At 43.4% G+C, this 16,560-nt stretch overlaps 41 non-coding genes across 41 annotated transcripts; all 41 read left to right on the top strand.

Annotated features, from left to right (window-relative positions):
• The first annotated feature begins 4,661 nt into the window (after positions 1-4,661).
• On the top strand, positions 4,662-4,734 carry TRNAA-AGC (transfer RNA alanine (anticodon AGC)). The gene has a single exon. It is a non-coding gene; the product is annotated as a tRNA-Ala (tRNA).
• A 172-nt stretch (positions 4,735-4,906) lies between these two features.
• TRNAA-AGC (transfer RNA alanine (anticodon AGC)) lies at positions 4,907-4,979 on the top strand. The gene has a single exon. It is a non-coding gene; the product is annotated as a tRNA-Ala (tRNA).
• Positions 4,980-5,151: 172 nt separating this feature from the next.
• TRNAA-AGC (transfer RNA alanine (anticodon AGC)) lies at positions 5,152-5,224 on the top strand. Its single transcript has one exon. It is a non-coding gene; the product is annotated as a tRNA-Ala (tRNA).
• Positions 5,225-5,429: 205 nt separating this feature from the next.
• TRNAA-AGC (transfer RNA alanine (anticodon AGC)) lies at positions 5,430-5,502 on the top strand. Its single transcript has one exon. It is a non-coding gene; the product is annotated as a tRNA-Ala (tRNA).
• Positions 5,503-5,674: 172 nt separating this feature from the next.
• Positions 5,675-5,747, top strand: TRNAA-AGC (transfer RNA alanine (anticodon AGC)). Its single transcript has one exon. It is a non-coding gene; the product is annotated as a tRNA-Ala (tRNA).
• Positions 5,748-5,919: 172 nt separating this feature from the next.
• Positions 5,920-5,992, top strand: TRNAA-AGC (transfer RNA alanine (anticodon AGC)). Its single transcript has one exon. It is a non-coding gene; the product is annotated as a tRNA-Ala (tRNA).
• Positions 5,993-6,197: 205 nt separating this feature from the next.
• On the top strand, positions 6,198-6,270 carry TRNAA-AGC (transfer RNA alanine (anticodon AGC)). Its single transcript has one exon. It is a non-coding gene; the product is annotated as a tRNA-Ala (tRNA).
• Positions 6,271-6,336: 66 nt separating this feature from the next.
• TRNAA-AGC (transfer RNA alanine (anticodon AGC)) lies at positions 6,337-6,409 on the top strand. The gene has a single exon. It is a non-coding gene; the product is annotated as a tRNA-Ala (tRNA).
• A 205-nt stretch (positions 6,410-6,614) lies between these two features.
• On the top strand, positions 6,615-6,687 carry TRNAA-AGC (transfer RNA alanine (anticodon AGC)). Its single transcript has one exon. It is a non-coding gene; the product is annotated as a tRNA-Ala (tRNA).
• Positions 6,688-6,859: 172 nt separating this feature from the next.
• TRNAA-AGC (transfer RNA alanine (anticodon AGC)) lies at positions 6,860-6,932 on the top strand. The gene has a single exon. It is a non-coding gene; the product is annotated as a tRNA-Ala (tRNA).
• A 588-nt stretch (positions 6,933-7,520) lies between these two features.
• TRNAA-AGC (transfer RNA alanine (anticodon AGC)) lies at positions 7,521-7,593 on the top strand. Its single transcript has one exon. It is a non-coding gene; the product is annotated as a tRNA-Ala (tRNA).
• Positions 7,594-7,659: 66 nt separating this feature from the next.
• On the top strand, positions 7,660-7,732 carry TRNAA-AGC (transfer RNA alanine (anticodon AGC)). Its single transcript has one exon. It is a non-coding gene; the product is annotated as a tRNA-Ala (tRNA).
• A 310-nt stretch (positions 7,733-8,042) lies between these two features.
• Positions 8,043-8,115, top strand: TRNAA-AGC (transfer RNA alanine (anticodon AGC)). Its single transcript has one exon. It is a non-coding gene; the product is annotated as a tRNA-Ala (tRNA).
• A 481-nt stretch (positions 8,116-8,596) lies between these two features.
• TRNAA-AGC (transfer RNA alanine (anticodon AGC)) lies at positions 8,597-8,669 on the top strand. The gene has a single exon. It is a non-coding gene; the product is annotated as a tRNA-Ala (tRNA).
• Positions 8,670-8,841: 172 nt separating this feature from the next.
• Positions 8,842-8,914, top strand: TRNAA-AGC (transfer RNA alanine (anticodon AGC)). The gene has a single exon. It is a non-coding gene; the product is annotated as a tRNA-Ala (tRNA).
• Positions 8,915-9,258: 344 nt separating this feature from the next.
• Positions 9,259-9,331, top strand: TRNAA-AGC (transfer RNA alanine (anticodon AGC)). The gene has a single exon. It is a non-coding gene; the product is annotated as a tRNA-Ala (tRNA).
• Positions 9,332-9,397: 66 nt separating this feature from the next.
• On the top strand, positions 9,398-9,470 carry TRNAA-AGC (transfer RNA alanine (anticodon AGC)). The gene has a single exon. It is a non-coding gene; the product is annotated as a tRNA-Ala (tRNA).
• Positions 9,471-9,536: 66 nt separating this feature from the next.
• TRNAA-AGC (transfer RNA alanine (anticodon AGC)) lies at positions 9,537-9,609 on the top strand. Its single transcript has one exon. It is a non-coding gene; the product is annotated as a tRNA-Ala (tRNA).
• Positions 9,610-9,814: 205 nt separating this feature from the next.
• On the top strand, positions 9,815-9,887 carry TRNAA-AGC (transfer RNA alanine (anticodon AGC)). Its single transcript has one exon. It is a non-coding gene; the product is annotated as a tRNA-Ala (tRNA).
• Positions 9,888-10,337: 450 nt separating this feature from the next.
• TRNAA-AGC (transfer RNA alanine (anticodon AGC)) lies at positions 10,338-10,410 on the top strand. Its single transcript has one exon. It is a non-coding gene; the product is annotated as a tRNA-Ala (tRNA).
• Positions 10,411-10,582: 172 nt separating this feature from the next.
• On the top strand, positions 10,583-10,655 carry TRNAA-AGC (transfer RNA alanine (anticodon AGC)). The gene has a single exon. It is a non-coding gene; the product is annotated as a tRNA-Ala (tRNA).
• A 66-nt stretch (positions 10,656-10,721) lies between these two features.
• TRNAA-AGC (transfer RNA alanine (anticodon AGC)) lies at positions 10,722-10,794 on the top strand. Its single transcript has one exon. It is a non-coding gene; the product is annotated as a tRNA-Ala (tRNA).
• Positions 10,795-10,966: 172 nt separating this feature from the next.
• Positions 10,967-11,039, top strand: TRNAA-AGC (transfer RNA alanine (anticodon AGC)). The gene has a single exon. It is a non-coding gene; the product is annotated as a tRNA-Ala (tRNA).
• A 66-nt stretch (positions 11,040-11,105) lies between these two features.
• On the top strand, positions 11,106-11,178 carry TRNAA-AGC (transfer RNA alanine (anticodon AGC)). The gene has a single exon. It is a non-coding gene; the product is annotated as a tRNA-Ala (tRNA).
• Positions 11,179-11,840: 662 nt separating this feature from the next.
• On the top strand, positions 11,841-11,913 carry TRNAA-AGC (transfer RNA alanine (anticodon AGC)). Its single transcript has one exon. It is a non-coding gene; the product is annotated as a tRNA-Ala (tRNA).
• Positions 11,914-12,256: 343 nt separating this feature from the next.
• On the top strand, positions 12,257-12,329 carry TRNAA-AGC (transfer RNA alanine (anticodon AGC)). Its single transcript has one exon. It is a non-coding gene; the product is annotated as a tRNA-Ala (tRNA).
• Positions 12,330-12,395: 66 nt separating this feature from the next.
• On the top strand, positions 12,396-12,468 carry TRNAA-AGC (transfer RNA alanine (anticodon AGC)). The gene has a single exon. It is a non-coding gene; the product is annotated as a tRNA-Ala (tRNA).
• A 205-nt stretch (positions 12,469-12,673) lies between these two features.
• TRNAA-AGC (transfer RNA alanine (anticodon AGC)) lies at positions 12,674-12,746 on the top strand. The gene has a single exon. It is a non-coding gene; the product is annotated as a tRNA-Ala (tRNA).
• Positions 12,747-12,812: 66 nt separating this feature from the next.
• Positions 12,813-12,885, top strand: TRNAA-AGC (transfer RNA alanine (anticodon AGC)). Its single transcript has one exon. It is a non-coding gene; the product is annotated as a tRNA-Ala (tRNA).
• A 66-nt stretch (positions 12,886-12,951) lies between these two features.
• Positions 12,952-13,024, top strand: TRNAA-AGC (transfer RNA alanine (anticodon AGC)). The gene has a single exon. It is a non-coding gene; the product is annotated as a tRNA-Ala (tRNA).
• Positions 13,025-13,090: 66 nt separating this feature from the next.
• On the top strand, positions 13,091-13,163 carry TRNAA-AGC (transfer RNA alanine (anticodon AGC)). The gene has a single exon. It is a non-coding gene; the product is annotated as a tRNA-Ala (tRNA).
• Positions 13,164-13,229: 66 nt separating this feature from the next.
• Positions 13,230-13,302, top strand: TRNAA-AGC (transfer RNA alanine (anticodon AGC)). Its single transcript has one exon. It is a non-coding gene; the product is annotated as a tRNA-Ala (tRNA).
• Positions 13,303-13,367: 65 nt separating this feature from the next.
• On the top strand, positions 13,368-13,440 carry TRNAA-AGC (transfer RNA alanine (anticodon AGC)). The gene has a single exon. It is a non-coding gene; the product is annotated as a tRNA-Ala (tRNA).
• A 172-nt stretch (positions 13,441-13,612) lies between these two features.
• On the top strand, positions 13,613-13,685 carry TRNAA-AGC (transfer RNA alanine (anticodon AGC)). Its single transcript has one exon. It is a non-coding gene; the product is annotated as a tRNA-Ala (tRNA).
• A 65-nt stretch (positions 13,686-13,750) lies between these two features.
• Positions 13,751-13,823, top strand: TRNAA-AGC (transfer RNA alanine (anticodon AGC)). The gene has a single exon. It is a non-coding gene; the product is annotated as a tRNA-Ala (tRNA).
• Positions 13,824-13,889: 66 nt separating this feature from the next.
• TRNAA-AGC (transfer RNA alanine (anticodon AGC)) lies at positions 13,890-13,962 on the top strand. The gene has a single exon. It is a non-coding gene; the product is annotated as a tRNA-Ala (tRNA).
• A 66-nt stretch (positions 13,963-14,028) lies between these two features.
• TRNAA-AGC (transfer RNA alanine (anticodon AGC)) lies at positions 14,029-14,101 on the top strand. Its single transcript has one exon. It is a non-coding gene; the product is annotated as a tRNA-Ala (tRNA).
• Positions 14,102-14,167: 66 nt separating this feature from the next.
• Positions 14,168-14,240, top strand: TRNAA-AGC (transfer RNA alanine (anticodon AGC)). Its single transcript has one exon. It is a non-coding gene; the product is annotated as a tRNA-Ala (tRNA).
• Positions 14,241-14,306: 66 nt separating this feature from the next.
• Positions 14,307-14,379, top strand: TRNAA-AGC (transfer RNA alanine (anticodon AGC)). Its single transcript has one exon. It is a non-coding gene; the product is annotated as a tRNA-Ala (tRNA).
• A 1,215-nt stretch (positions 14,380-15,594) lies between these two features.
• On the top strand, positions 15,595-15,667 carry TRNAA-AGC (transfer RNA alanine (anticodon AGC)). Its single transcript has one exon. It is a non-coding gene; the product is annotated as a tRNA-Ala (tRNA).
• Positions 15,668-16,428: 761 nt separating this feature from the next.
• TRNAA-AGC (transfer RNA alanine (anticodon AGC)) lies at positions 16,429-16,501 on the top strand. Its single transcript has one exon. It is a non-coding gene; the product is annotated as a tRNA-Ala (tRNA).
• Positions 16,502-16,560: the final 59 nt, after the last annotated feature.

The raw sequence follows: 16,560 nt of genomic DNA, 5'->3' as shown, positions 1-16,560 counted from the left end.
CAAAATTTAATTCCCATTGTTCGTGTGTTAAATCGTCCGCTATTGGGCGGTGATTTTAATGATATTGTTTATCGAGTTTTTGATCGGCGGTCGCCTGCCAAGATTACGGTGAGTGGAATGACGAATCTTCATCGCTGGGTCTCTTATCTCTCGTTGGTAGACATTTGGCGGTTGCGACATAAAAAAACATTCGATTATACGCGATCGGGGGTGGTTTTTGGTAACTTTGTGAGTTCTCGAATTGATTATTTTTTTGCTTTACATTCAGACGTATATAATATTTCAAAGTGTATGCATGTTTTTTGTAGTTTCTCTGACCATAAGGGTGTTTCTCTGATTTTTGAACCTAGTGGTATTCTTAGGGGGCCCGGAACTTGGAGTTTTAATTCTACTTTTTTAGAAGACGCACTTTTTTGCACGGCCATCGAGCGGACAGTTAAAAATAGTTATTCTTGGCCTTGTTATTTAACCGATATCTTTGAGTGGTATGATGCTTTAAAAGTTAAAATACGGGAGTACTGCATTTTTTACGGGCGTCACAAAGCGTTGATGAAGCGGGCTGTATGGGCGGACCTACAAAATAGGCTTCGAGACCTACAAGATTCGCCATTAAAAACTGATACGATTTTAGACGAAATAGCTGCGGTAACGAGTAAATTACGAGATATGGAAGAGAACGATTTGCAGGGTGCATTAGTTCGTTCGAGGTTGGAGTGGAGAGATTTGGGGGAACGCCCCACTCAGTATTTTTTGCGGCTGGAGAAATTTCGTCAGCGTCAACGTCAAATGACTTCTCTGACTCTCCCTTCGGGGGCGATTATTAAAGATCCTGCGTTAATAAGGGAGGAAGTGTTCCGTTTTTATTCGGAGTTGTATACACGAGGCGTTACGTCTCAAGCCGCTACTGACAATTTGAAGAATTTAATCTCAGGGAGGCTTACTGAAGGTGACCGCGATTCCTGCGAAGCCGTCGTGACCTGGAGCGACATTTACACGGAGTTAACTAATTTGGCCGGAGGGAAGGCCCCCGGTAGAGATGGCTTTACCAATGAGTCCCTGCGTTTCTTTATCCCTCTAATTAAAGATGACTTTATGCGCTTGGTTGCCGAATGCGAAGCCCGTGGCCTTTTGCCGAATAGCATGCGAGAAGGGATGGTGGTTTTGTTGCCTAAATCGGGGGATTTGACTCTTCTGAAAAATTGGAGGCCAATTACCCTATTGAATGGCGATAGGAAACTCCTTGCTAAGGTTTTTACTCGCCGTGTTTCGCCGCTTTTACCTTTAATTACGTCACTGTATCAAACTGGTGGCATTCGTGGGCGTACCATTTCCGATACTCCCCGTTTTCTGTCTGATGTCATGGAGTTTTTAAAAATGGAAAATAGGCCAGTGATTTTTCTTCAACTCGATTTGTTAAAAGCGTTCGATCGGGTGGAATGGCCGTATCTATTTGCAATCTTAGAAGCCTTTGGTTTCGGCGCACGCTTCCGCGCTTGGATTCAGATGTTTTTAGTTGGCGCCAAGACAGCTATTAAGCTTCATGGATATGTTACCGATTCTTTTGTCATTAGCCGCTCGGTTCGTCAAGGGTGTCCGCTCAGTCCTTTGCTGTACGTTCTATCATCTGAACCTTTTTGCGCCTTACTCGAAACGGACAAACGTATATGTCGGATAATGCTCACGGACTTAACACCGTCCCCTGTGGTGTTTCAACATATTGATGACACTTCCATTCTCGTCACTGGGCCTAGGGATGTTACTTATCTTTTGGAGGATATTGAACTTTATTGCCAGTCTTCGGGAGCTGCCATCAATCTTGCAAAATGTTCTGGTTGTTGGCTCGGCTCCTTGCGATTTCACGCGGACCAGACTGTGGCTGGGCTTGTTATTAGCGCCCGTTCAATAAAGGTATTGGGCGTGACCTTGGGCTATGACCATGACGTCGTTGCCACGATCAACTGGAAGGGCCGATATGAAAAATTTAAAAATGTCCTACACGTTTGGAAGGGTCGTAGTCTGACCATTTTTGGGAAAGTCATTATCATTAACGTGTTAGGAGCGTCGATATTGTGGCATATACTGGAGGTTTTTGATTTACCGGACCGCTGGTTCTCTGATTTTAAGCGGCTCATGTTGGATTTTATTTGGAAGGATAGCCCACATTCTATATCGTACGAAACCTTAACTCGCCAAAAGAGTCAAGGCGGGTTTGGATTAATCAATCTTCGGATCAAACAGAAGGTACTTCGTCTGAAGGAATGTTTGCAGCTCGCTACCGGGTCCAAGCCTTCGCATGTCGCATGCGTTGCGTCTCGGTTCTTTGACGAATATGGCGGCGGACTTCGCCAGGGTCTCTCAATGCTACGGATTAGAATTGAACGTCGTCTGCTTTGCGCTATCCCGAAACGCCATGGATCAATGTTATTGGCTTGGAAAGAGTTCTTGGCTCTCACGCGATGGACCTTGGTTCCTTTGACCAACCCTATTATGGAGCCCCTATTTTATAACTCAAATCTTTTAATCACGAACATTTCTTTGGCTGAGCGGCGTCTTCTTGCTTCTTGTGGCGTGGTCTACCTGAAAGATATTTGCTACGAGGTCATCCTGGGGTTTCTTCCGGATGAAGCGTTTTTGGGTTGACCGCGGATTCCGGAATCGGTCGCCGTCGGTTGTTGCAAATTTTTCAAAGGATCAAAGATTCTCTCCCTCCCGCGGTACATCGAGTGATAAATAGTAAAGAGGTCTACGAGCTTGAGACACGGCCAAAATTCGCGCTAGTCGCGGACACAGGGATCTCTGTGGAATTGGACAAAATTACATCTACGTCAATTTCCAAAACTTTCAATGCCGTAAACCCGATTCCGGAATCGAATGGTGAAGAACGTTGGCGGGCTTACTTCGGGGGCCCTTTACAGAAGTTCCGGGTTCCATCACTTGTCAATTCTACGTTGGGTCCCCGTTTGTCAAGTATGAGTCTCCGAGTGTATCATATGGGGTTCATGGTCAAGCAGCGGCTATTTCGCGCCGGCATAACAGACGATGATCAGTGCCCGCTATGTGGCTTTGAAAAGGAGACAGTTTCGCATTTATTTTTGGAATGTCAAGTTACGAAAGTATGGCTCGATTGGTTATTTTCTTCAGTGTTGTCGCTGCACACGCTGGTTGGTGCAAAAGACATGTGGAAGCTATTTATTGTCTTTGGACTCATGCCTAAAAATGCGGCCTCTAAAGAGCATTGGGAGGTCGCTTCCATATTAACTGCTATCGCCAAAGAAGCCATTTGGAGTAACCGTTGTTTCTATAATTTAGAGAAGATCACCAATAAGCGTACGCTTTTTTCCCGTTTTCGTGCTCTCATAAAAACCGAGGCTCGGTACCGCGTGCAATGGCTACTCCTTCATAAGCCGGGTTGTACGGCCGCAATAGATATTTTTCGTAACATATGAGGGGTCAATAATCTTGGAGATATCCTTATGGTCATTAAGATTTAAAGTACTTTATTGAAATGTGTATTTTGTTGTATTTGCAATAGTTATTATTTTCTATAACTGAGGATTTTTTATCAATGATATTTTGCTTATTTATTTTTCATGTTGTTTCTAACTTCAATTGTGTAATGCTTTAAATAACACTGCTTCACATATATATAACATTTCTGGATGTACGTAGGTTTAAATTGTTAAATTTGTTTTAAATATTAACACTGTGCAATAATGCAAGTAACAAAATAAAAATTTTAAATAAAAAAAAGCTCGCTTAGCATGCGAGAGGTACTGGGATAGATGCCCAGCGCCTCCAGTTTTCTTAAATTTCTTTAAATACGGTAAAAATGATCTAAAATTATATTTCAGAAGCATTTTCAAGGGGGCGTAGCTCAGATGGTAGTGCGCTCGCTTAGCATGCGAGAGGTACTGGGATCGATGCCCAGCGCCTCCAGTTTTCTTAAATTTCTTTAAATACGGTAAAAATGATCTAAAATTATATTTCAGAAGCATTTTCAAGGGGGCGTAGCTCAGATAGTAGTGCGCTCGCTTAGCATTCGAGAGGTACTGGGATTGATGCCCAGCACCTCAATTTTTCTTAAATTTCTTTAAATCGGTGAAAATGTCCTTAAATTGTATTTTGAGACGCATTTTCAAGGGGGCGTAGCTCAGATGGTAGTGCGCTCGCTTAGCATGCGAGAGGTACTGGGATCGATGCCCAGCGCCTCCAGTTTTCTTAAATTTCTTTAAATACGGTAAAAATGATCTAAAATTATATTTCAGAAGCATTTTCAAGGGGGCGTAGCTCAGATGGTAGAGCGCTCGCTTAGCATGCGAGAGGTAATGGGATCGATGCCCAGCGCCTCCAGTTTTCTTAAATTACTTTAAATACGGTTAAAATGTTCTTAAATTGTGTTTGGTAGAGCGCTCGCTTAGCATGCGAGAGGTACTGGGATCGATGCCCAGCGCCTCCAGTTTTCTTAAATTTCTTTAAATACGGTAAAAATGTTCTTAAATTGTGTTTTGAGAAGCATTCTCAAGGGGGCGAAGCTCAGATGGTAGAGCGCTCGCTTAGCATGCGAGAGGTACTGGGATCGATGCCCAGCGCCTCCAGTTTTCTTAAATTACTTTAAATACGGTTAAAATGTTCTTAAATTGTGTTTTGAGAAGCATTCTCAAGGGGGCGTAGCTCAGATGGTAGAGCGCTCGCTTAGCATGTGAGAGGTGCTGGGATCGATGCCCAGCGCCTCCAGTTTTCTTAAATTACTTTAAATACGGTTAAAATGTTCTTAAATTGTGTTTGGTAGAGCGCTCGCTTAGCATGCGAGAGGTACTGGGATCGATGCCCAGCGCCTCCGGTTTTCTTAAATTTCTTTAAATACGGTAAAAATGTTCTTAAATTGTGTTTTGAGAAGCATTCTCAAGGGGGCGTAGCTCAGATGGTAGAGCGCTCGCTTAGCATGCGAGAGGTACTGGGATCGATGCCCAGCGCCTCCAGTTTTCTTAAATTACTTTAAATACGGTTAAAATGTTCTTAAATTGTGTTTGGTAGAGCGCTCGCTTAGCATGCGAGAGGTACTGGGATCGATGCCCAGCGCCTCCGGTTTTCTTAAATTTCTTTAAATACGGTAAAAATGTTCTTAAATTGTGTTTTGAGAAGCATTCTCAAGGGGGCGTAGCTCAGATGGTAGAGCGCTCGCTTAGCATGCGAGAGGTACTGGGATCGATCCCCAGCGCCTCCAGTTTTATTAAATTTCTTTAAATACGGTAAAAATGTTCTTAAATTGTGTTTTGAGAAGCATTCTCAAGGGGGCGTAGCTCAGATGGTAGAGCGCTCGCTTAGCATGCGAGAGGTAATAGGAGCGATGCCCAGCGCCTCCAGTTTTCTTAAATTACTTTAAATACGGTAAAAATGTTCTTAAATTGTGTTTTGAGAAGCATTCTCAAGGGGGCGTAGCTCAGATGGTAGAGCGCTCGCTTAGCATGCGAGAGGTACTGGGATCGATGCCCAGCGCCTCCAGTTTTCTTAAATTACTTTAAATACGGTTAAAATGTTCTTAAATTGTGTTTGGTAGAGCGCTCGCTTAGCATGCGAGAGGTACTGGGATCGATGCCCAGCGCCTCCAGTTTTCTTAAATTTCTTTAAATATGGTAAAAATGTTCTTAAATTTTGTTTTGAGAAGCATTCTCAAGGGGGCGTAGCTCAGATGGTAGAGCGCTCGCTTAGCATGCGAGAGGTACTGGGATCGATCCCCAGCGCCTCCAGTTTTATTAAATTTCTTTAAATACGGTAAAAATGTTCTTAAATTGTGTTTGGTAGAGCGCTCGCTTAGCATGCGAGAGGTACTGGGATCGATGCCCAGCGCCTCCAGTTTTCTTAAATTTCTTTAAATACGGTAAAAATGTTCTTAAATTGTGTTTTGAGAAGCATTCTCAAGGGGGCGTAGCTCAGATGGTAGAGCGCTCGCTTAGCATGCGAGAGGTACTGGGATCGATCCCCAGCGCCTCCAGTTTTATTAAATTTCTTTAAATACGGTAAAAATGTTCTTAAATTGTGTTTTGAGAAGTATTCTCAAGGGGGCGTAGCTCAGATGGTAGAGCGCTCGCTTAGCATGCGAGAGGTAATGGGATCGATGCCCAGCGCCTCCAGTTTTCTTAAATTACTTTAAATACGGTAAAAATGTTCTTAAATTGTGTTTTGAGAAGCATTCTCAAGGGGGCGTAGCTCAGATGGTAGAGCGCTCGCTTAGCATGCGAGAGGTACTGGGATCGATCCCCAGCGCCTCCAGTTTTATTAAATTTCTTTAAATACGGTAAAAATGTTCTTAAATTGTGTTTTGAGAAGCATTCTCAAGGGGGCGTAGCTCAGATGGTAGAGCGCTCGCTTAGCATGCGAGAGGTAATGGGATCGATCCCCAGCGCCTCCAGTTTTATTAAATTTCTTTAAATACGGTAAAAATGTTCTTAAATTGTGTTTTGAGAAGCATTCTCAAGGGGGCGTAGCTCAGATGGTAGAGCGCTCGCTTAGCATGCGAGAGGTAATGGGATCGATGCCCAGCGCCTCCAGTTTTCTTAAATTACTTTAAATACGGTAAAAATGTTCTTAAATTGTGTTTTGAGAAGCATTCTCAAGGGGGCGTAGCTCAGATGGTAGAGCGCTCGCTTAGCATGCGAGAGGTACTGGGATCGATGCCCAGCGCCTCCAGTTTTCTTAAATTACTTTAAATACGGTTAAAATGTTCTTAAATTGTGTTTGGTAGAGCGCTCGCTTAGCATGCGAGAGGTACTGGGATCGATGCCCAGCGCCTCCAGTTTTCTTAAATTTCTTTAAATACGGTAAAAATGTTCTTTAATTGTGTTTTGAGAAGCATTCTCAAGGGGGCGTAGCTCAGATGGTAGAGTGCTCGCTTAGCATGCGAGAGGTACTGGGATCGATCCCCAGCGCCTCCAGTTTTATTAAATTTCTTTAAATACGGTAAAAATGTTCTTAAATTGTGTTTTGAGAAGCATTCTCAAGGGGGCGTAGCTCAGATGGTAGAGCGCTCGCTTAGCATGCGAGAGGTAATGGGATCGATGCCCAGCGCCTCCAGTTTTCTTAAATTACTTTAGATACGGTTAAAATGTTCTTAAATTGTGTTTGGTAGAGCGCTCGCTTAGCATGCGAGAGGTACTGGGATCGATGCCCAGCGCCTCCAGTTTTCTTAAATTTCTTTAAATATGGTAAAAATGTTCTTAAATTTTGTTTTGAGAAGCATTCTCAAGGGGGCGTAGCTCAGATGGTAGAGCGCTCGCTTAGCATGCGAGAGGTACTGGGATCGATCCCCAGCGCCTAAAGTTTTCTTAAATTTCTTTAAATACGGTAAAAATGATCTAAAATTATATTTCAGAAGCATTTTCAAGGGGGCGTAGCTCAGATGGTAGTGCGCTCGCTAAGCATGCGAGAGGTAATGGGATCGATGCCCAGCGCCTCCGGTTTTCTTAAATTTCTTTAAATACGGTAAAAATGTTCTTAAATTGTGTTTTGAGAAGCATTCTCAAGGGGGCGTAGCTCAGATGGTAGAGCGCTCGCTTAGCATGCGAGAGGTACTGGGATCGATCCCCAGCGCCTCCAGTTTTATTAAATTTCTTTAAATACGGTAAAAATGTTCTTAAATTGTGTTTTGAGAAGCATTCTCAAGGGGGCGTAGCTCAGATGGTAGAGCGCTCGCTTAGCATGCGAGAGGTACTGGGATCGATCCCCAGCGCCTCCAGTTTTCTTAAATTACTTTAAATACGGTTAAAATGTTCTTAAATTGTGTTTGGTAGAGCGCTCGCTTAGCATGCGAGAGGTAGTGGGATCGATGCCTAGCGCCTCCAGTTTTCTTAAATTTCTTTAAATACGGTAAAAATGATCTAAAATTATATTTCAGAAGCATTTTCAAGGGGGCGTAGCTCAGATGGTAGTGCGCTCGCTTAGCATGCGAGAGGTAATGGGATCGATGCCCAGCGCCTCCGGTTTTCTTAAATTTCTTTAAATACGGTAAAAATGTTCTTAAATTGTGTTTTGAGAAGCATTCTCAAGGGGGCGTAGCTCAGATGGTAGAGCGCTCGCTTAGCATGCGAGAGGTACTGGGATCGATGCCCAGCGCCTCCAGTTTTCTTAAATTTCTTTAAATACGGTAAAAATGATCTAAAATTATATTTCAGAAGCATTTTTAAGGGGCATAGCTCAGATGGTAGAGCGCTCGCTTAGCATGCGAGAGGTAATGGGATCGATGCCCAGCGCCTCCAGTTTTCTTAAATTACTTTAAATACGGTTAAAATGTTCTTAAATTGTGTTTTGAGAAGCATTCTCAAGGGGGCGTAGCTCAGATGGTAGAGCGCTCGCTTAGCATGCGAGAGGTAATGGGATCGTTGCCTAGTGCCTCCGGTTTTCTTAAATTTCTTTAAATACGGTAAAAATGTTCTTAAATTGTGTTTTGAGAAGCATTCTCAAGGGGGCGTAGCTCAGATGGTAGAGCGCTCGCTTAGCATGCGAGAGGTAATGGGATTGATGCCCAGCGCCTCCAGTTTTCTTAAATTACTTTAAATACGGTAAAAATGTTCTTAAATTGTGTTTTGAGAAGCATTCTCAAGGGGGCGTAGCTCAGATGGTAGAGCGCTCGCTTAGCATGCGAGAGGTACTGGGATCGATGCCCAGCGCCTCCAGTTTTCTTAAATTACTTTAAATACGGTTAAAATGTTCTTAAATTGTGTTTGGTAGAGCGCTCGCTTAGCATGCGAGAGGTACTGGGATCGATCCCCAGCGCCTCCAGTTTTATTAAATTTCTTTAAATACGGTAAAAATGTTCTTAAATTGTGTTTTGAGAAGCAATCTTAAGGGGGCGTAGCTCAGATGGTAGAGCGCTCGCTTAGCATGCAAGAGGTACTGGGATCGATGCCCAGCGCCTCCAGTTTTCTTAAATTTCTTTAAATACAATAAAAATGTTCTTAGATTGTGTTTTGAGAAGCGTTCTCAAGGGGGCGTAGCTCAGATGGTAGAGCGCTCGCTTAGCATGCGAGAAGTACTGGGATCGATGCCCAGCGCCGCCAGTTTTCTTAAATTTCTTTAAATACGGTAAAAATGTTCTTAAATTGTGTTTTGAGAAGCATTCTCAAGGGGGCGTAGCTCAGATGGTAGAGCGCTCGCTTAACATGCGAGAGGTACTGGGATCGATGCCCAGCGCCTCCAGTTTTCTTAAATATCTTTAAATACGGTAAAAATGTTCTTAAATCGTGTTTTGAGAAGCATTCTTAAGGGGGCGTAGCTCAGATGGTAGAGCGCTCGCTTAGCATACGAGAGGTACTGGGATCGATCCCCAGCGCCTCCAGTTTTCTTAAATTACTTTAAATACGGTTAAAATGTTCTTAAATTGTGTTTTGAGAAGCATTCTCAAGGGGGCGTAGCTCAGATGGTAGAGCGCTCGCTTAGCATGCGAGAGGTACTGGGATCGATCCCCAGCGCCTCCAGTTTTCTTAAATTACTTTCAATACGGTAAAAATGTTCTTAAATTGTGTTTTGAGAAGCATTCTCAAGGGGGCGTAGCTCAGATGGTAGAGCGCTCGCTTAGCATGCGAGAAGTACTGGGATCGATGCCCAGCGCCTCCAGTTTTCTTAAATTTCTTTAAATACGGTAAAAATGTTCTTAAATTGTGTTTTGAAAAGCATTCTCAAGGGGGCGTAGCTCAGATGGTAGAGCGCTCGCTTAACATGCGAGAGGTACTGGGATCGATCCCCAGCGCCTCCAGTTTTCTTAAATTACTTTAAATACGGTAAAAATGTTCTTAAATTGTGTTTTGAGAAGCATTCTCAAGGGGGCGTAGCTCAGATGGTAGAGCGCTCGCTTAGCATGCGAGAGGTATTGGGATCGATCCCCAGCGCCTCCAGTTTTCTTAAATTACTTTAAATACGGTAAAAATGTTCTTAAATTGTGTTTTGAGAAGCATTCTCAAGGGGGCGTAGCTCAGATTGTAGAGCGCTCGCTTAGCATGCGAGAGGTACTAGGATCGATCCCCAGCGCCTCCAGTTTTCTTAAATTACTTTAAATACGGTAAAAATGTTCTTAAATTGTGTTTTGAGAAGCATTCTCAAGGGGGCGTAGGTCAGATGGTAGAGCGCTCGCTTAGCATGCGAGAGGTAATGGGATCGATGCCCAGCGACTCCAGTTTTCTTAAATTACTTTAAATACGGTTAAAATGTTCTTAAATTGTGTTTGGTAGAGCGCTCGCTTAGCATGCGAGAGGTACTGGGATCGATGCCCAGCGCCTCCAGTTTTCTTAAATTTCTTTAAATATGGTAAAAATGTTCTTAAATTGTGTTTTGAGAAGCATTCTCAAGGGGGCGTAGCTCAGATGGTAGAGCGCTCGCTTAGCATGCGAGAGGTACTGGGATCGATGCCCAGCGCCTCCAGTTTTCTTAAATTACTTTAAATACGGTTAAAATGTTCTTAAATTGTGTTTGGTAGAGCGCTCGCTTAGCATGCGAGAGGTACTGGGATCGATGCCCAGCGCCTCCAGTTTTCTTAAATTTCTTTAAATATGGTAAAAATGTTCTTAAATTGTGTTTTGAGAAGCATTCTCAAGGGGGCGTAGCTCAGTTGGTAGAGCGCTCGCTTAGCATGCGAGAGGTACTGGGATCGATCCCCAGCGCCTCCAGTTTTATTAAATTTCTTTAAATACGGTAAAAATGTTCTTAAATTGTGTTTTGAGAAGCATTCTCAAGGGGGCGTAGCTCAGATGGTAGAGCGCTCGCTTAGCATGCGAGAGGTACTGGGATCGATGCCCAGCGCCTCCAGTTTTCTTAAATTACTTTAAATACGGTAAAAATGTTCTTAAATTGTGTTTGGTAGAGCGCTCGCTTAGCATGCGAGAGGTACTGGGATCGATGCCCAGCGCCTCCAGTTTTCTTAAATTTCTTTAAATACGGTAAAAATGTTCTTAAATTGTGTTTTGAGAAGCATTCTCAAGGGGGCGTAGCTCAGATGGTAGAGCGCTCGCTTAGCATACGAGAGGTACTGGGATCGATCCCCAGCGCCTCCAGTTTTCTTAAATTACTTTAAATACGGTTAAAATGTTCTTAAATTGTGTTTTGAGAAGCATTCTCAAGGGGGCGTAGCTCAGATGGTAGAGCGCTCGCTTAGCATGCGAGAGGTACTGGGATCGATCCCCAGCGCCTCCAGTTTTCTTAAATTACTTTAAATACGGTAAAAATGTTCTTAAATTGTGTTTTGAGAAGCATTCTCAAGGGGGCGTAGCTCAGATGGTAGAGCGCTCGCTTAGCATGCGAGAGGTAATGGGATCGATGCCCAGCGCCTCCAGTTTTCTTAAATTACTTTAAATACGGTTAAAATGTTCTTAAATTGTGTTTGGTAGAGCGCTCGCTTAGCATGCGAGAGGTACTGGGATCGATGCCCAGCGCCTCCAGTTTTCTTAAATTACTTTAAATACGGTTAAAATGTTCTTAAATTGTGTTTGGTAGAGCGCTCGCTTTGCATGCGAGAGGTACTGGGATCGATGCCCAGCGCCTCCAGTTTTCTTAAATTTCTTTAAATACGGTAAAAATGTTCTTAAATTGTGTTTTGAGAAGCATTCTCAAGGGGGCGTAGCTCAGATGGTAGAGCGCTCGCTTAGCATGCGAGAGGTAATGGGATCGATGCCCAGCGCCTCCAGTTTTCTTAAATTTCTTTAAATACGGTTAAAATGTTCTTAAATTGTGTTTGTTAGAGCGCTCGCTTAGCATGCGAGAGGTAATGGGATCGATACCCAGCGCCTCCAGTTTTCTTAAATTTCTTTAAATACGGTAAAAATGTTCTTAAATTGTGTTTTGAGAAGCATTCTCAAGGGGGCGTAGCTCAGATGGTAGAGCGCTCGCTTAGCATGCGAGAGGTACTGGGATCGATGCCCAGCGCCTCCAGTTTTCTTAAATTTCTTTAAATACGGTAAAAATGTTCTTAAATTGTGTTTTGAGAAGCATTCTCAAGAGGGCCTAGCTCAGATGGTAGAGCGCTCGCTTAGCATGCGAGAGGTACTGGGATCGATGCCCAGCGCCTCCAGTTTTCTTAAATTTCTTTAAATACGGTAAAAATGATCTAAAATTATATTTCAGAAGCATTTTCAAGGGGGCGTAGCTCAGATGGTAGAGCGCTCGCTTAGCATGCGAGAGGTAATGGGATCGATGCCCAGCGCCTCCAGTTTTCTTAAATTACTTTAAATACGGTTAAAATGTTCTTAAATTGTGTTTTGAGAAGCAATCTTAAGGGGGCGTAGCTCAGATGGTAGAGCGCTCGCTTAGCATGCAAGAGGTACTGGGATCGATGCCCAGCGCCTCCAGTTTTCTTAAATTTCTTTAAATACAATAAAAATGTTCTTAGATTGTGTTTTGAGAAGCGTTCTCAAGGGGGCGTAGCTCAGATGGTAGAGCGCTCGCTTAGCATGCGAGAAGTACTGGGATCGATGCCCAGCGCCTCCAGTTTTCTTAAATTTCTTTAAATACGGTAAAAATGTTCTTAAATTGTGTTTTGAGAAGCATTCTCAAGGGAGCGTAGCTCCGATGGTAGAGCGCTCGCTTAACATGCGAGAGGTACTGGGATCGATGCCCAGCGCCTCCAGTTTTCTTAAATATCTTTAAATACGGTAAAAATGTTCTTAAATCGTGTTTTGAGAAGCATTCTTAAGGGGGCGTAGCTCAGATGGTAGAGCGCTCGCTTAGCATACGAGAGGTACTGGGATCGATCCCCAGCGCCTCCAGTTTTCTTAAATTACTTTAAATACGGTTAAAATGTTCTTAAATTGTGTTTTGAGAAGCATTCTCAAGGGGGCGTAGCTCAGATGGTAGAGCGCTCGCTTAGCATGCGAGAGGTACTGGGATCGATCCCCAGCGCCTCCAGTTTTCTTAAATTACTTTAAATACGGTTAAAATGTTCTTAAATTGTGTTTTGAGAAGCATTCTCAAGGGGGCGTAGCTCAGATGGTAGAGCGCTCGCTTAGCATGCGAGAGGTACTGGGATCGATCCCCAGCGCCTCCAGTTTTCTTAAATTACTTTAAATACGGTAAAAATGTTCTTAAATTGTGTTTTGAGAAGCATTCTCAAGGGGGCGTAGCTCAGATGGTAGAGCGCTCGCTTAGCATGCGAGAAGTACTGGGATCGATGCCCAGCGCCTCCAGTTTTCTTAAATTACTTTAAATACGGTAAAAATGTTCTTAAATTGTGTTTTGAGAAGCATTCTCAAGGGGGCGTAGCTCAGATGGTAGAGCGCTCGCTTAGCATGCGAGAGGTACTGGGATCGATGCCCAGTGCCTCCAGTTTTCTTAAATTTCTTTAAACACGGTAAAAATGATCTAAAATTATATTTCAGAAGCATTTTCAAGGGGGCGTAGCTCAGATGGTAGAGCGCTCGCTTAGCATGCGAGAGGTACTGGGATCGATGCCCAGCGCCTCCAGTTTTCTTAAATTACTTTAAATACGGTTAAAATGTTCTTAAATTGTGTTTGGTAGAGCGCTCGCTTAGCATGCGAGAGGTACTGGGATCGATGCCCAGCGCCTCCAGTTTTCTTAAATTACTTTAAATACGGTAAAAATGTTCTTAAATTGTGTTTTGAGAAGCATTCTCAAGGGGGCGTAGCTCAGATGGTAGAGCGCTCGCTTAGCATGCGAGAGGTACTGGGATCGATGCCCAGTGCCTCCAGTTTTCTTAAATTTCTTTAAACACGGTAAAAATGATCTAAAATTATATTTCAGAAGCATTTTCAAGGGGGCGTAGCTCAGATGGTAGAGCGCTCGCTTAGCATGCGAGAGGTACTGGGATCGATCCCCAGCGCCTCCAGTTTTATTAAATTTCTTTAAATACGGTAAAAATGTTCTTAAATTGTTTTTTGAGAAGCATTCTCAAGGGGGCGTAGCTCAGATGGTAGAGCGCTCGCTTAGCATGCGAGAGGTACTGGGATCGATCCCCAGCGCCTCCAGTTTTATTAAATTTCTTTAAATACGGTAAAAATGTTCTTAAATTGTGTTTTGAGAAACATTCTCAAGGGGGCGTAGCTCAGATGGTAGAGCGCTCGCTTAGCATGCGAGAGGTACTGGGATCGATCCCCAGCGCCTCCAGTTTTCTTAAATTACTTTAAATACGGTTAAAATGTTCTTAAATTGTGTTTTGAGAAGCATTCTCAAGGGGGCGTAGCTCAGATGGTAGAGCGCTCGCTTAGCATGCGAGAGGTACTGGGATCGATCCCCAGCGCCTCCAGTTTTCTTAAAATACTTTAAATACGGTAAAAATGTTCTTAAATTGTGTTTTGAGAAGCATTCTCAAGGGGGCGTAGCTCAGATGGTAGAGCGCTCGCTTAGCATGCGAGAGGTACTGGGATCGATCCCCAGCGCCTCCAGTTTTATTAAATTTCTTTAAATACGGTAAAAATGATCTAAAATTATATTTCAGAAGCATTTTCAAGGGGGCGTAGCTCAGATGGTAGTGCGCTCGCTTAGCATGCGAGAGGTAATGGGATCGATGCCCAGCGCCTCCAGTTTTCTTAAATTTCTTTAAATACGGTAAAAATGTTCTTAAATTGTGTTTTGAGAAGCATTCTCAAGGGGGTGTAGCTCAGATGGTAGTGCGCTCGCTTAGCATGCGAGAGGTACTGGGATCGATGCCCAGCGCCTCCAGTTTTCTTAAATTTCTTTAAATACGGTAAAAATGATCTAAAATTATATTTCAGAAGCATTTTCAAGGGGGCGTAGCTCAGATGGTAGTGCGCTCGCTTAGCATGCGAGAGGTACTGGGATCGATGCCCAGCGCCTCCAGTTTTCTTAAATTTCTTTAAATACGGTAAAAATGATCTAAAATTATATTTCAGAAGCATTTTCAAGGGGGCGTAGCTCAGATGGTAGAGCGCTCGCTTAGCATGCGAGAGGTAATGGGATCGATGCCCAGCGCCTCCAGTTTTCTTAAATTACTTTAAATACGGTTAAAATGTTCTTAAATTGTGTTTGGTAGAGCGCTCGCTTTGCATGCGAGAGGTACTGGGGTCGATGCCCAGCGCCTCCAGTTTTCTTAAATTTCTTTAAATGAGGTAAAAATGTTCTTAAATTGTGTTTTGAGAAGCATTCTCAAGGGGGCGTAGCTCAGATGGTAGAGCGCTCGCTTAGCATGCGAGAGGTAATGGGATCGATGCCCAGCGCCTCCAGTTTTCTTAAATTTCTTTAAATACGGTTAAAATGTTCTTAAATTGTGTTTGGTAGAGCGCTCGCTTAGCATGCGAGAGGTACTGGGATCGATGCCCAGCGCCTCCAGTTTTCTTAAATTTCTTTAAATACGGTAAAAATGTTCTTAAATTGTGTTTTGAGAAGCATTCTCAAGGGGGCGTAGCTCAGATGGTAGAGCGCTCGCTTAGCATGCGAGAGGTAATGGGATCGATGCCCAGCGCCTCCAGTTTTCTTAAATTTCTTTAAATACGGTTAAAATGTTCTTAAATTGTGTTTGTTAGAGCGCTCGCTTAGCATGCGAGAGGTAATGGGATCGATGCCCAGCGCCTCCAGTTTTCTTAAATTTCTTTAAATACGGTAAAAATGTTCTTAAATTGTGTTTTGAGAAGCATTCTCAAGGGGGCGTAGCTCAGATGGTAGAGCGCTCGCTTAGCATGCGAGAGGTACTGGGATCGATGCCCAGCGCCTCCAGTTTTCTTAAATTTCTTTAAATACGGTAAAAATGTTCTTAAATTGTGTTTTGAGAAGCATTCTCAAGGGGGCCTAGCTCAGATGGTAGAGCGCTCGCTTAGCATGCGAGAGGTACTGGGATCGATGCCCAGCGCCTCCAGTTTTCTTAAATTTCTTTAAATACGGTAAAAATGTTCTTAAATTGTGTTTTGAGAAGCAATCTTAAGGTGGCGTAGCTCAGATGGTAGAGCGCTCGCTTAGCATGCAAGAGGTACTGGGATCGATGCCCAGCGCCTCCAGTTTTCTTAAATTTCTTTAAATACAATAAAAATGTTCTTAGATTGTGTTTTGAGAAGCGTTCTCAAGGGGGCGTAGCTCAGATGGTAAAGCGCTCGCTTAGCATGCGAGAGGTAATGGGATCGATGCCCAGCGCCTCCGGTTTTCTTTAATTTCTTTAAATACGGTTAAAATGTTCTTAAATTGTGTTTTGAGAAGCATTCGCAAGGGGGCGTAGCTTAGATGGTAGAGCGCTCGCTTAGCATGCGAGAAGTACTGGGATCGATGCCCAGCGCCTCCAGTTTTCTTAAATTTCTTTAAATACGGTAAAAATGTTCTTAAATTGTGTTTTGAGAAGCATTCTCAAGGGGGCGTAGCTCAGATGGTAGAGCGCTCGCTTAACATGCGAGAGGTACTGGGATCGATGCCCAGCGCCTCCAGTTTTCTTAAATATCTTTAAATACGGTAAAAATGTTCTTAAATCGTGTTTTGAGAAGCATTCTCGAGGGGGCGTAGCTCAGATGGTAGAGCGCTCGCATAGCATGCGAGAGGTACTGGGATCGATGCCCAGCGCCTCCAGTTTTCTTAAATTTCTTTAAATACGGTAAAAATGTTCTTAAATTGTGTTTTGAGAAGCA

The sequence above is a fragment of the Leiobunum rupestre genome, chromosome 10, assembly GCF_980474605.1.
Source record: "Leiobunum rupestre chromosome 10, qqLeiRupe1.1.hap1, whole genome shotgun sequence".
NCBI lineage: Eukaryota > Metazoa > Arthropoda > Arachnida > Opiliones > Sclerosomatidae > Leiobunum > Leiobunum rupestre.
Note: the sequence above shows the minus strand (reverse complement) of the source record. Positions and strands in the feature narration are given on the sequence as shown.